The sequence below is a fragment of the Sapajus apella genome, unplaced genomic scaffold (assembly GCF_009761245.1).
Source record: "Sapajus apella isolate SASKATOON/1434 unplaced genomic scaffold, GSC_monkey_1.0 scaffold9, whole genome shotgun sequence".
NCBI lineage: Eukaryota > Metazoa > Chordata > Mammalia > Primates > Cebidae > Sapajus > Sapajus apella.
The window spans coordinates 35358777-35369439 of NW_022436949.1; the positions used below are offsets into that span (position 1 = coordinate 35358777).

A 10663-nucleotide genomic window follows, 5' to 3' on the forward strand; every position below is an offset into this window, starting at 1 on the left:
TATGCCACTGGTGACTCAGGGTAACTCTGATCTATCTCACTGGTAACAAAGTAATATAGTCTTTTTAAATTTTAATATTTTAATTCTGATATTTAGAAGCTAATTATGTTGTTACCCCTCCTACAAGTCAATGTTTTCTTATTTATTTGGCACATGGTTCCTTACTTTTAAAAGCCAAAGGTGTATGGAAATTTAAGAAGCACTTACAATTTATTCTCTCTGAAGCCTGCTACCTAGAGGTGCCATCTGCGTGATTAAACTTTGGTCTCTACAACCTCTTATCTCCAGACATTCCTTTCTATTGATCCCAGGTCATTAGATAAACTCAACCAATTATCAACCTGAAAATTTTTAGATCTACTTGTAAACTGGAGTACCTACAAGCCCACTTCAAACTGTCCCACTTTTCGAGACTAAACCAATGGTATTCCTTAAATGTATTTGACTGAAGTGTCATGTGTTCCCAAAATGTACAAAACCAAGCTGCACCCAGACCACCTTGGGCACGTGTTCTCAAGATCACCTGAGGGCTGTATGTCACAGGCCATGATCACTCACATTTCACTCAGAATAAATCTTTTCAAATATTTTACAGAGTTTGTCCCTTCATTGACAAAATAAAAATTGTGACCTTGAAACAAATAAAAATAGTTATCTGTTGATTTAATTAAAATTACTTTCAGAAAAATATGCAAATTTTAACTGGCTACTACAAAATTTATTTGTTTTTTATGTTTTTGTATATTGTGGATGAAGTAACATTTCTATCACTCAGCTATCCCTCAACTCTAGAATATATAAGAGTGCTTTTAGATTGTAACAGTTTTCCAAATTCTCATAACTGTGTGTGAGGGAAAATATTTGATCATATTATTTCTTGTGATCCTGATGAGTAATATTGTATCATTCTAGAACTAGAACAAAGGATCTTGTTTTCACCATTGTATGCAAAACGTAGTCATTTAATTGGTTATTTTCAATATATCATAATTTATTTAACCTATTACAAAGTGGTAATGAAAGAAGAGTAAATATGAAAGTGATGTTTAGCCATGGAGTCAAAAGCATCTAATTCTCGGTTTGAACAGGAGTAAAATTAAGGAAAAAAACAGACTCAAAAGATGGTAAAATAAATAATATTACTTTACTATTTAACATAGCATTGTTTCTCAGTCTAACCCAGAACTCCAGTAACTCAGGCAGCACCATGTAAAAGGCTGTCTAATCTCAATGGGTTTGGCTGGCCTGAAACCAAAGCAGACATTAGGGCCTTCTTTGCCAACCTTTGTCCTCCCACTCTCCATTGCCAGTGCTCAAATGTGAGTCTCTGATGTGAGATAAGGCCAAATGAAAGCAAACTTGCCAACCTGGAAGAAAAAAAAGCAAGAGAATCAGCAGTTGAATGATTATTTTTATCAATTCCTGGGCGCAAGAACCCATTAAAAGTTGCTTCCTGTTTCTTGTGTTCTCATTCTGGAGTAGTAGCTACAATGAAGGTAGTGGGCCTCATTGCACTTAATCAGACAAAATGAAGGAAAAAGGGTAGGGAGCTGATTTCAGTTTATTCTTGCTGAAAACTCTAAATTACTCTTTTCTATAACAAAAATTTTAGGCAAAAAATAAATAAATAAATAAACAGCACAGTTATTTGTCTGTTTACTATTTGGTTGGTTGGTTTTGATACTTTTTCTGTATCAAAAGTTTTCCCATTGAAGAATTTGCCAATTATTGTTTTTGCACAAATGCAGCACACCTTACATTTGAATATAGTGTTTTTTGTTTTTCATAGCTTGGGTTGATTAATGCATTAGTTATTAAGAAGAGACAACAGAAGCACTACATTAATGTGTCAATACATATAAAACTTGTTTGGAATTTCACCGTTAATCCAGAATTATGTAGTAATAATTCAGTAAGTAATTACTCAATTACAAGAATGAGTACAACAGGATTTCTGCATTAAAATGTATTCATGAAAAAATACATCTTCTTTTCTTATGCAAGGAAAGCAAAACCCTTTTACTACATGTGCAATCATTAGTGAGATATGTTGTAAATAAGATTATATTGAACTCTGAAAGCCAAATTTTCTCCTTTGGTCTTGATTAAAATTTGTTATTATTTTAATTTTCTGTGGTATCATCAAGGTCAAGTTACTTGCCTATATTTCTTGACCACTGCTATGAACTTGCTAATGCTTCAATTCTTTATAAATTATAAATGTGCTAATTAAGGCTGAAATCCTTTGAGGTATTCAAGATACAATGTATTGATTGACTTTGACCTGCACCACAGGATATGGGAAGAATCCAATAATGATTATTTTACAGGAATTATTCCTGCTATCTGATGATCGAATACCAAAGGGGGGGAAAAAAAAAAAAAAAAAAAAAAAAAAACAGAAAAATCAAGACAGTGCAGAGAACACTGAGAAACTTCTACTGTTACAGTATTTCAGCCATATCACCATTGACATTTATGAAAACAATGTGCTCATGCAGGAAGTGAGCAAACCATAGAGACCCGCCTGTTATGATTGTGAGGATTACTTTTATTTTGCTGCGTACAAAAATACCATGGTTTCCATTCTATATCAGGCTATTAAGCTTTTACTGCTTAAACTTTTTACATTAAATTTTGCAAATATTTTTGACATTATTATCTGTATTTTTAAACAAGTTTTTAATAGGTTGACATGGTGTCTTATATTAAAGCAGGTTAAAATTATACTTAAAACTATTTCTTTAATCATAATGAAAGCAGAGGAAGGGGTGAAGTCAAAAGAAATATTAAAAGTAGGAACAGAATAATTATTAAAAATTAGTTTAACAGAAATCATTCTTGCAATAAGCTGCTTGTTGCATTTTCATGCACAATTATATGTAAAAGCTCTCTGAAGCTGTTATGATCATCTGAGATATATACATATTTAGACTTCAGGGGTATAAACTGGATATTCTCTCACCTCTATTCAGTAACACACCTTTTTGTCTATAATTTGCATATGAATTATGTGGAATAAAAATATTCAGTAACAAATATCCTTGCATTTCCACTTATTTGTTTAATTATCATGACTCATTACACATTTAAAATTAGAATATTCTACCATTGTGCAGAATTTGAAATTATATGTCCATAACTACTAAATTAGAGTAGGAGTAATAACAGCAGAACTTGAATGAAAAACTCTCAAAACAGACTCCCTCAGTTTTAATCTTAACCCTGGCTCTTACTAGCTCTGTGGGTTTGGGAAAGTTACATGACCTCTTTTAAAATTCATATTTATGACCTCTTTTTAAACTTATTTTACATATTGTTGCAAAGGAGATACTACTAGTGTTTAATTCTTAGAGTTGTTATGAAGATTATATAATATTAGCCAACTAGGATGTCATTATCAAATAGCAGCAGCAGCAGCAGCATTGCTGTCACAATTTTCTATACTTTTCTTTGTTTAGCATTAAATATGTGCTGAGCATGTCATTTTTGCTATCTACTTAATTCTCTCTTAAACCCTCTAAAGTGGGTCGGGAAAAAAACATAGATGTCTACAATAATCCAGCACCTGGATGAAGAGGGCAGAGGATGAAATACGGAATGCTGGAAAAGTTTCAAAGTGGAGGAGACAATCTTCTGTAAAGCAAGCAGGCATTAGCTTCAGGGGATTTCTGTCATGCTAGCCCAATTTTGTCAAAATTTCTCTCTTTTCAATAAAGCCAATGATCTGTATTTGGGCTTAAAAACCTACTCCTGCTTAATGTTAGAAAAGAATTAAACAATTTAAGACACGAGGCCAGCATCATAGGACACATTTTTGATGGCTACCTGTTTGCTGCCTCATAAATGGGCATTAGTACTCAAGTTTTCAGTGGAGCAAGAGAAAACATAGAACTTGCCTAAGGTCATGAAGCACAGTATTCATGAGTGCCTAAGTTAGTATTTTAAAGAAATATCATCTAATTCCAGATTCCCCTTTAACTATGTTGCATGGCCTCATATCTAAAGGTCTGATCTCCAGGTAAAAATGCAGAATTTACATCCACTTGACTACAATATCACCTTCACCACATCTCAGAAGATGTTGCTCTCAAACAATAGAAATCAGCTTCAAAACTTTGAATGTATTTTTCTCACGTTATTTAGTTCAATAACATGAGGTATCACTTAGTATCATTTGATGTTTGCTGCATACTTAGAAAATTATCCTTCCTATTTGCCCTTCTTGCACAGGTACCATATCTCACCCCTATGCAGGACCAGTTATGTAATGTGTAGTGCACAGTGCAAAAGAAAAGCATGGAACTCCTTGTTCAGATCCAGTAACAATGTCAAGACAGTGACAGCAGAGCTTTAAATCAAGCATGAGGCACTGCTGAGCATGGAGCCCGGTGCAACTGCCATCTTTGCCTCGATGACACACAGAGTGAGATGGCCTCTTCTAATTGAACAAGTCCCCAGATGATCTAAATATGGAGTTCAGGGCTTTCTAAACTTGAGATTCAAATATAAATATTTCTGCAGACCCCTTTAGACATCCCAAACCCTTGCAATATTATTGTCTTCTTTTAAAAATTAGTTTCATTTTCTCTTTGCTAGCTAAAGAGTCTCTTACCAGGTCTAATGAATCATAAAATTTGACAAGAGGAACTTCATATCGGTTGAACATTTACTTATGTTTACACTGTCTGTTATTAGAGAAGGACTTATCTAAAGAGTATACTTCTTTCTGGAGGATTATCACAGTAAGGTTAGCTTCTTTTTCTTTATTTAGAACAGTATCAATAAGAAACATTGTACAGCTAGTGCTCGACTTACGACCACGATTGGTTCTGACAGACTGGTCGTAACACGATTTGGTCGTAAGTTGAGTAGGCTATACGCATGCGGAGATAGTAGTGCTGCCGGAAACTGGTCCGCACTGTCGTACACCCAGCTGGGCACCGTTTGCACTGCCAGATGTGGAGCAGTCGTGGTTAGCGATTGTGGTCGTAAAGTCGAATGGTTGTAAGTTGAATAGGTCATAAGTCGATCAATACCTGTACAAGCATTCTGTTTCTGCCATGCCTCAAGGTCCTGACCAACTCTCCCACCTTGCGTAGACACACCACCTCCAAAGCCTATATTCATATCAGTTCTAATGCTCAGTCTCTTTAATAAATATTAAGCCTCATCTGCTATTGCCCAATCCTGTGTCGTGTAATGAACCCACACCTACACAACAAGCTAAGAGGCCAATTCCAGATTGGAGACAACTGATCGACTCATCCTCTGAAAAGTGATTATTTTGATGATAGACACTTTTGTATTCTTATTAATCTTGTGTCTTAAACTTTGCACCTTAATGGTCTCATCTTATCCAAGCTCCTGATTCTTCTATTCTGATCCTAGTTTAAATATATTTTACCAAGGAATTTTGGCAAAATACAAATATGAGTTGCAACTTACACTCAGGATATACACAAATCTCTCAGTAGGTTATGGCTAATTTAATCATTTAACAGTTTTATCTATTCTTCATATTTCAAACATCTAAAAGAATGAAGCATCTAATGATTATATGTGATACTCAAATGATGGGTATAACATATAGAAGTGATGTACAGAAATGTATATGTAACTAAGTGTATATGAGCATCTCCAAATTATTTAAAATCCTTGGATTCAATTTATTCACTTATATAATAATAAAAACTGGTGGGCAGATCATGAGGTCAGGAGATCGAGACCATCCTGAACAACATGATTAAACCCTGTCTCTACTAAAATACCAAAAATTAGCCAGGGCTGGTGGTGCACACCTGTAGTCCCAGCTACTTGGGAGTCTGAGGCAGGGGAATCACTTGAACCCGGGAGGCGGAGGTTGCAGTGAGCTGAGTTTGTACCACTGCACTCCAGCCTGGCGACAGAGTGAGACTCCATCTCAAAAAAAAAAAAAAAAAAAGTATTTATCAAATAGCATGATTTTACTCTGACTAAAAAGTCACCAGAATTTATTTGTACACTGCAATACTTCAAATAAAATTTTGAAAATCACTATCAGTTTCAATGGGGAAATTATATATTGTAGAATAATACCATACTGTCGATAAAACTTTTAAATTTTTGATATCCAACCTAGTTTCATTTCATTGGATCTTTCATCAACAACTGGAACACTAAAAAAGGAAATATATAAGGTATTTTTGAACATGTGGCATGAAAATTTAAGAAAGAGCAGCAGCCACTAATACTTAGATTCAATAGGGTATTCCATAAAGTTTATTTCTAGAATAATATAAAATTGTCCTGTCTTTTTCTAATATGGTGAATGTCTGGTTTAGTTTTTGCAAATTGCCTTGGCCTATAGGAAACATATTTATTGCTGAATACGAGAAAAGAACAGAATTAAAATAAATATTGGACTCCATATCCCTTTTGTTTTTCCAAAAGAAAGAAGAACAGTGTTTTACTAACTACCACATTGTTATAAAACACTTCAAATGTATAGTAAGATAGTCTTTAAATTTGAGGTGATCTTAATAATAACAAATGAACAGAATTCCAAATTTTTTTAAGTAGATGAACTGCCACAGTTATAGGTATACATTTAGGAAAGTTGTATAGTTCTTCCAAGACCAGCAATTTAACTTTATTTTGTACAGTTTTTAATTGAAAATACAAATAATAATTAAAAAATAAAATAAAGCATAATAAAAAATACATTTCTCAATTAAATGTACTGCATACATATAAATTTTAAGGGAAGAAGCAAAAAAGGAAAATGATATTTAAGTGCAGACTGACTAGCTGGACAAAACAAAAGAAGACTTAAAAAATTATGAAACCCCTAGCTTTTCTATGACTAATATCCATATGGCTGGTATATTGTCACTATGGAAGTGATTTTGTTGTTTGTATATGTTTTACTTTACTGGTAATTTACATGATTGCTTTTAAGGCACTATCAGGCTTATGGTTTTTGGAAACGAGATTGGATAAAAATAACTACTAAGAGGCAATATATTTTATTTTTTGGTGGTCCTCCAATATTCAAGAAAAAGGATAATTCACTATAACATTTTCTTACCATCCAAATGCCTCAAGCTATACATTTTGAACTTTTTAAAACATTGATTATATTGCCCAAATTTGTTATTGAAAGAATATTAACAAGACAATATTTTGGCAAATTAAATCCTAAGCATGGCATTTCAACAGAATTTAAAAGGTGACTATCCCTAGAGTTCCACGTTAAAATGGAGTTTTCAAAATTTTACAAGAATAATGCTTAAAATATTGTACATAGTTTACCTAATTAAAATAATTAGCTTCAAAATGACAAATTGATAAGCTAAGTGAAGCTTACACTATGTAACATTTGCTTGGACACTTATTTGTCAGTTATGCATAATAAAAATTCCAGTTATCAAGACAATTACAACATTTTTATTATAACATGATTTCGTTCACTCACCAGCTTTTTATTTTACGATAGATAAATACCAACATTTCTCATTTTTACAGTAAACTACACAGGATGGATGCAGTGGGTTAGACTACCATTCGCATTGCTAAATTAAATTTTTTTCTTTATATAATGTGGTAAAACTTCATTTCTTCTGGATTCCATAAGTATCTACAAAACCCATGCAATTTTACCATTTTAATATAATATGGAATATCATACAAAGTAAGGCATTTCATTGCCATGTATAACCAAGTTACTGTCAATCCAAAAATTTTGCACATCAATACAAAGATATCTGAGAACTTAGGAACAATATTCATCTAAGTACAATGCATTTGTATTTGTGTAATATTTAGTCCATTGTCTCATTTCCAGAAACAGTGACAAGCCATAAAGGTGTTTCAGTGTTGGTAAGGATATCTTGATTGCTGGTGGTGGGAGTATTAACAGTTCCTACCCCTTGAACAGAACCTTGTTGAATATTTGCAAGGATAAATGTTGTTCCTCCTGCAGTAATCAAAGTATTGTCTCACACAGCTTCCACCGATGCTAGTACTGTACTGCTAGAGTGGATGCCTTTTTTATTCTGGTGTGTTTTATTATGTTTGGCAAGATGGTCACTGAGGCAGGGGAATCACTGGAAAAACAAATTTCATTTCACCTATATGTGTTCTTCTGTATCTCTAATTCATCACTTTGAGTAAATCTTTTACCACAGTACATCCAGTTACAAACAAAAGTTTGTTCTCCATAATGCCAATGCAGATGGGCTCTCAGATGTGAGGTCTTCCTATAGACTTTACCACATCCTAGTATATGACAAATGTGTTGCTTCTTTTTCCCGAGATTGGTACCTCTCCCACCACCTTCTTTACAGTTGGGACAGATGCAAGCTACCCTCAGAAGTCCGTTTCCTTCTCCATGTTGTTGGTTCCCTTCTTCATCTACCACCTGTACTCTTAAGTGTGTTTGGTCATTGGTATTCAAGGTAGAATCACCACTGAGCTGCCAGTCATCGGGCTCAGGTTCTTCTTCCTTGATCCTAATATCTACAGGGCTGTCAGCATTCTCTCCTGGGTATACCTGTATACCAGTAGAATCTATAGAGTTTACTCTAACTGTCTGTAGATTTGACAATTCACCAGTACTTACACTAACTGGAGTTGAAGTGAAGGTTCCACCTGCCGCAAATTGACCAAGTGTGAGTGTTTGAACAGGTGTCAAAGTTATTTGTTGGGCAGCAGTATTCTGTATTTGCAAATTCTGCATTCTGGACCTCTTATACTTGACACGTTTGCTAAGTTATCTGTCTAGAAGGGGTCACTCTCTGTGCCTGAATTAAAAAGGTTTTAGGTTTCAGCTGTAACTGAAGATTTTGCAAAGCCTTTTGTGATATGTTTTGACCACTGGCTTGCACATTATGGGATGTCTGTAGTGTCTTGCCCAGTTTGGGCTTGATTATGTAGTCTTGCACAATTTGGACTTGACTGGTTGGCGGCTGAGACTCTTGAAGTTGTAGATATGGTACAACAGGCTGTGCTATAGAAACCTGAATATTCTGTGCCTGTGTCTCTTCTGAAACAGGTGACTGGATATGTTTTCCTGAAGAATGAACTTGCCCACTAGAAGTAGTCAAGCTATTTGTGTTTTGTTGTAATATAACTGAACTGTCATAACAGTCAACTGTGATGAAGATGTTGGCACAACTAAATGATTATCAGTATTTGTTTCATTAGTATGAGGAAAAACTCTCTTACCAGTCCTTTCTGAATTGTCTGAACTATCCCTAGCTTGTCCTGTCTTTATCAAATGTCCATTGGCATTAATGCCTGCAGTCATTGTCTGAGAACTGCCCAAGAGTCCCAAAGAATCTAGATGGACACTATTGATTGGTACAAACATAATATTTCCTGGAACACCAAGAGGCACATTAGCAACTACTTGGGTTTGACCAGGAAAGATGAACCGCCAATTGCAACTCCCTGATTCTGGATGTTAGCTGGAGGTGTTCCAGAGGCAAGGAAGGTTTGATTAGAGCCAGGAATGATGTGAATTTGACTATTCTCTTGACTTATACTCCATTATCTGAAGAGCCTGTGAAACCAATGTGAACTTGCTGACCATCTGTTGACGGAATCTGCCACGGATTCTTGCTCTCCTCCTCCTCCTCCTCCCCCCTCTGCCGGCCCTGCCTGGTGTCCCAGCTCTCACAGACACCCAGGTTCCCCGGTCTGGAGGCAGGTGGGCGCGGGCTGCCCATCGCTGGGAGGGCACCTCTGTTATGTTTTCAATTAATTTAAGAAACCAACATGAGAGAAAGAAAAATTATGTAAATGATTAATCATGAAATAATATTAAACATTTGGGGATATTTGTAAAATTGAACATTGTATCGTTTTTAAATTAAGACAAATGATAGCTTTTTCTCAAAAATTAAAATTACTAATGTGAATTTTGGAGGAAGAATATATATATTTAGTTGTAATATATATGACATATTTTAAATTATTATCAAAATAAATTAGTCAATGTATAATGGCCTATAAGAGGAAAATAATTAATAAACAATTTCTTAAAAAGTAATCCATTATTCATTACACTATGAAGATCATTTTTTAGAGTGAAATGAGATAGGAACTATAAATTAAATTTGTAATTCTTTTATACAGGAAATATAAATTAAATTTGTTGACAAATCTGAGAAGATAATGTTTTCTGAAATATATTATGTGGGATTTTCATTGAGAAATTAAATATATATAATTTATAGCATCTTCTTTAAGGAAATTGGTTTTTTTAAGTTGTTTTAATTTGGAGAGAGTAAAGATTATCATATCTTAATAAATATAACATTTTTTTTCACATTTGGCTCACAAACATTTCTATTAAGCTAAAATTGCATATGAGTTGATTGTTAAATGGTTAATATAAAAATGGATAAAAAGATATAACTTGCCTCTCAGCTAACTGACATTCAGGCTTTTACATGTGAATTTTCTTATCAGGGTTAGGCAAGGCTCTCAGCATTGCCTGGTGCTCAGAAATTCTTGCAAGCCATTGTGGGTTTGAGATATTACTATGGAATTCTAGGAATAAACAAAAATATTAAAAATACTACCAAAGAAGAGTGGTCACTCTGCATTTCTTTTTGAAACAGATTTGGAGTTCTGAATAATAAGCAGAGAGGAGCAAAGGATAAGAATTATTTGCAAC

The 10663-nt window shown here is 34.2% G+C and overlaps 1 pseudogene; it reads right to left on the reverse strand.

The window, feature by feature from the left end:
• Positions 1–7802: 7802 nt before the first annotated feature.
• On the reverse strand, positions 7803–9423 carry LOC116551225 (annotated as a pseudogene).
• Between the last annotated feature and the right edge of the window lie 1240 nt (positions 9424–10663).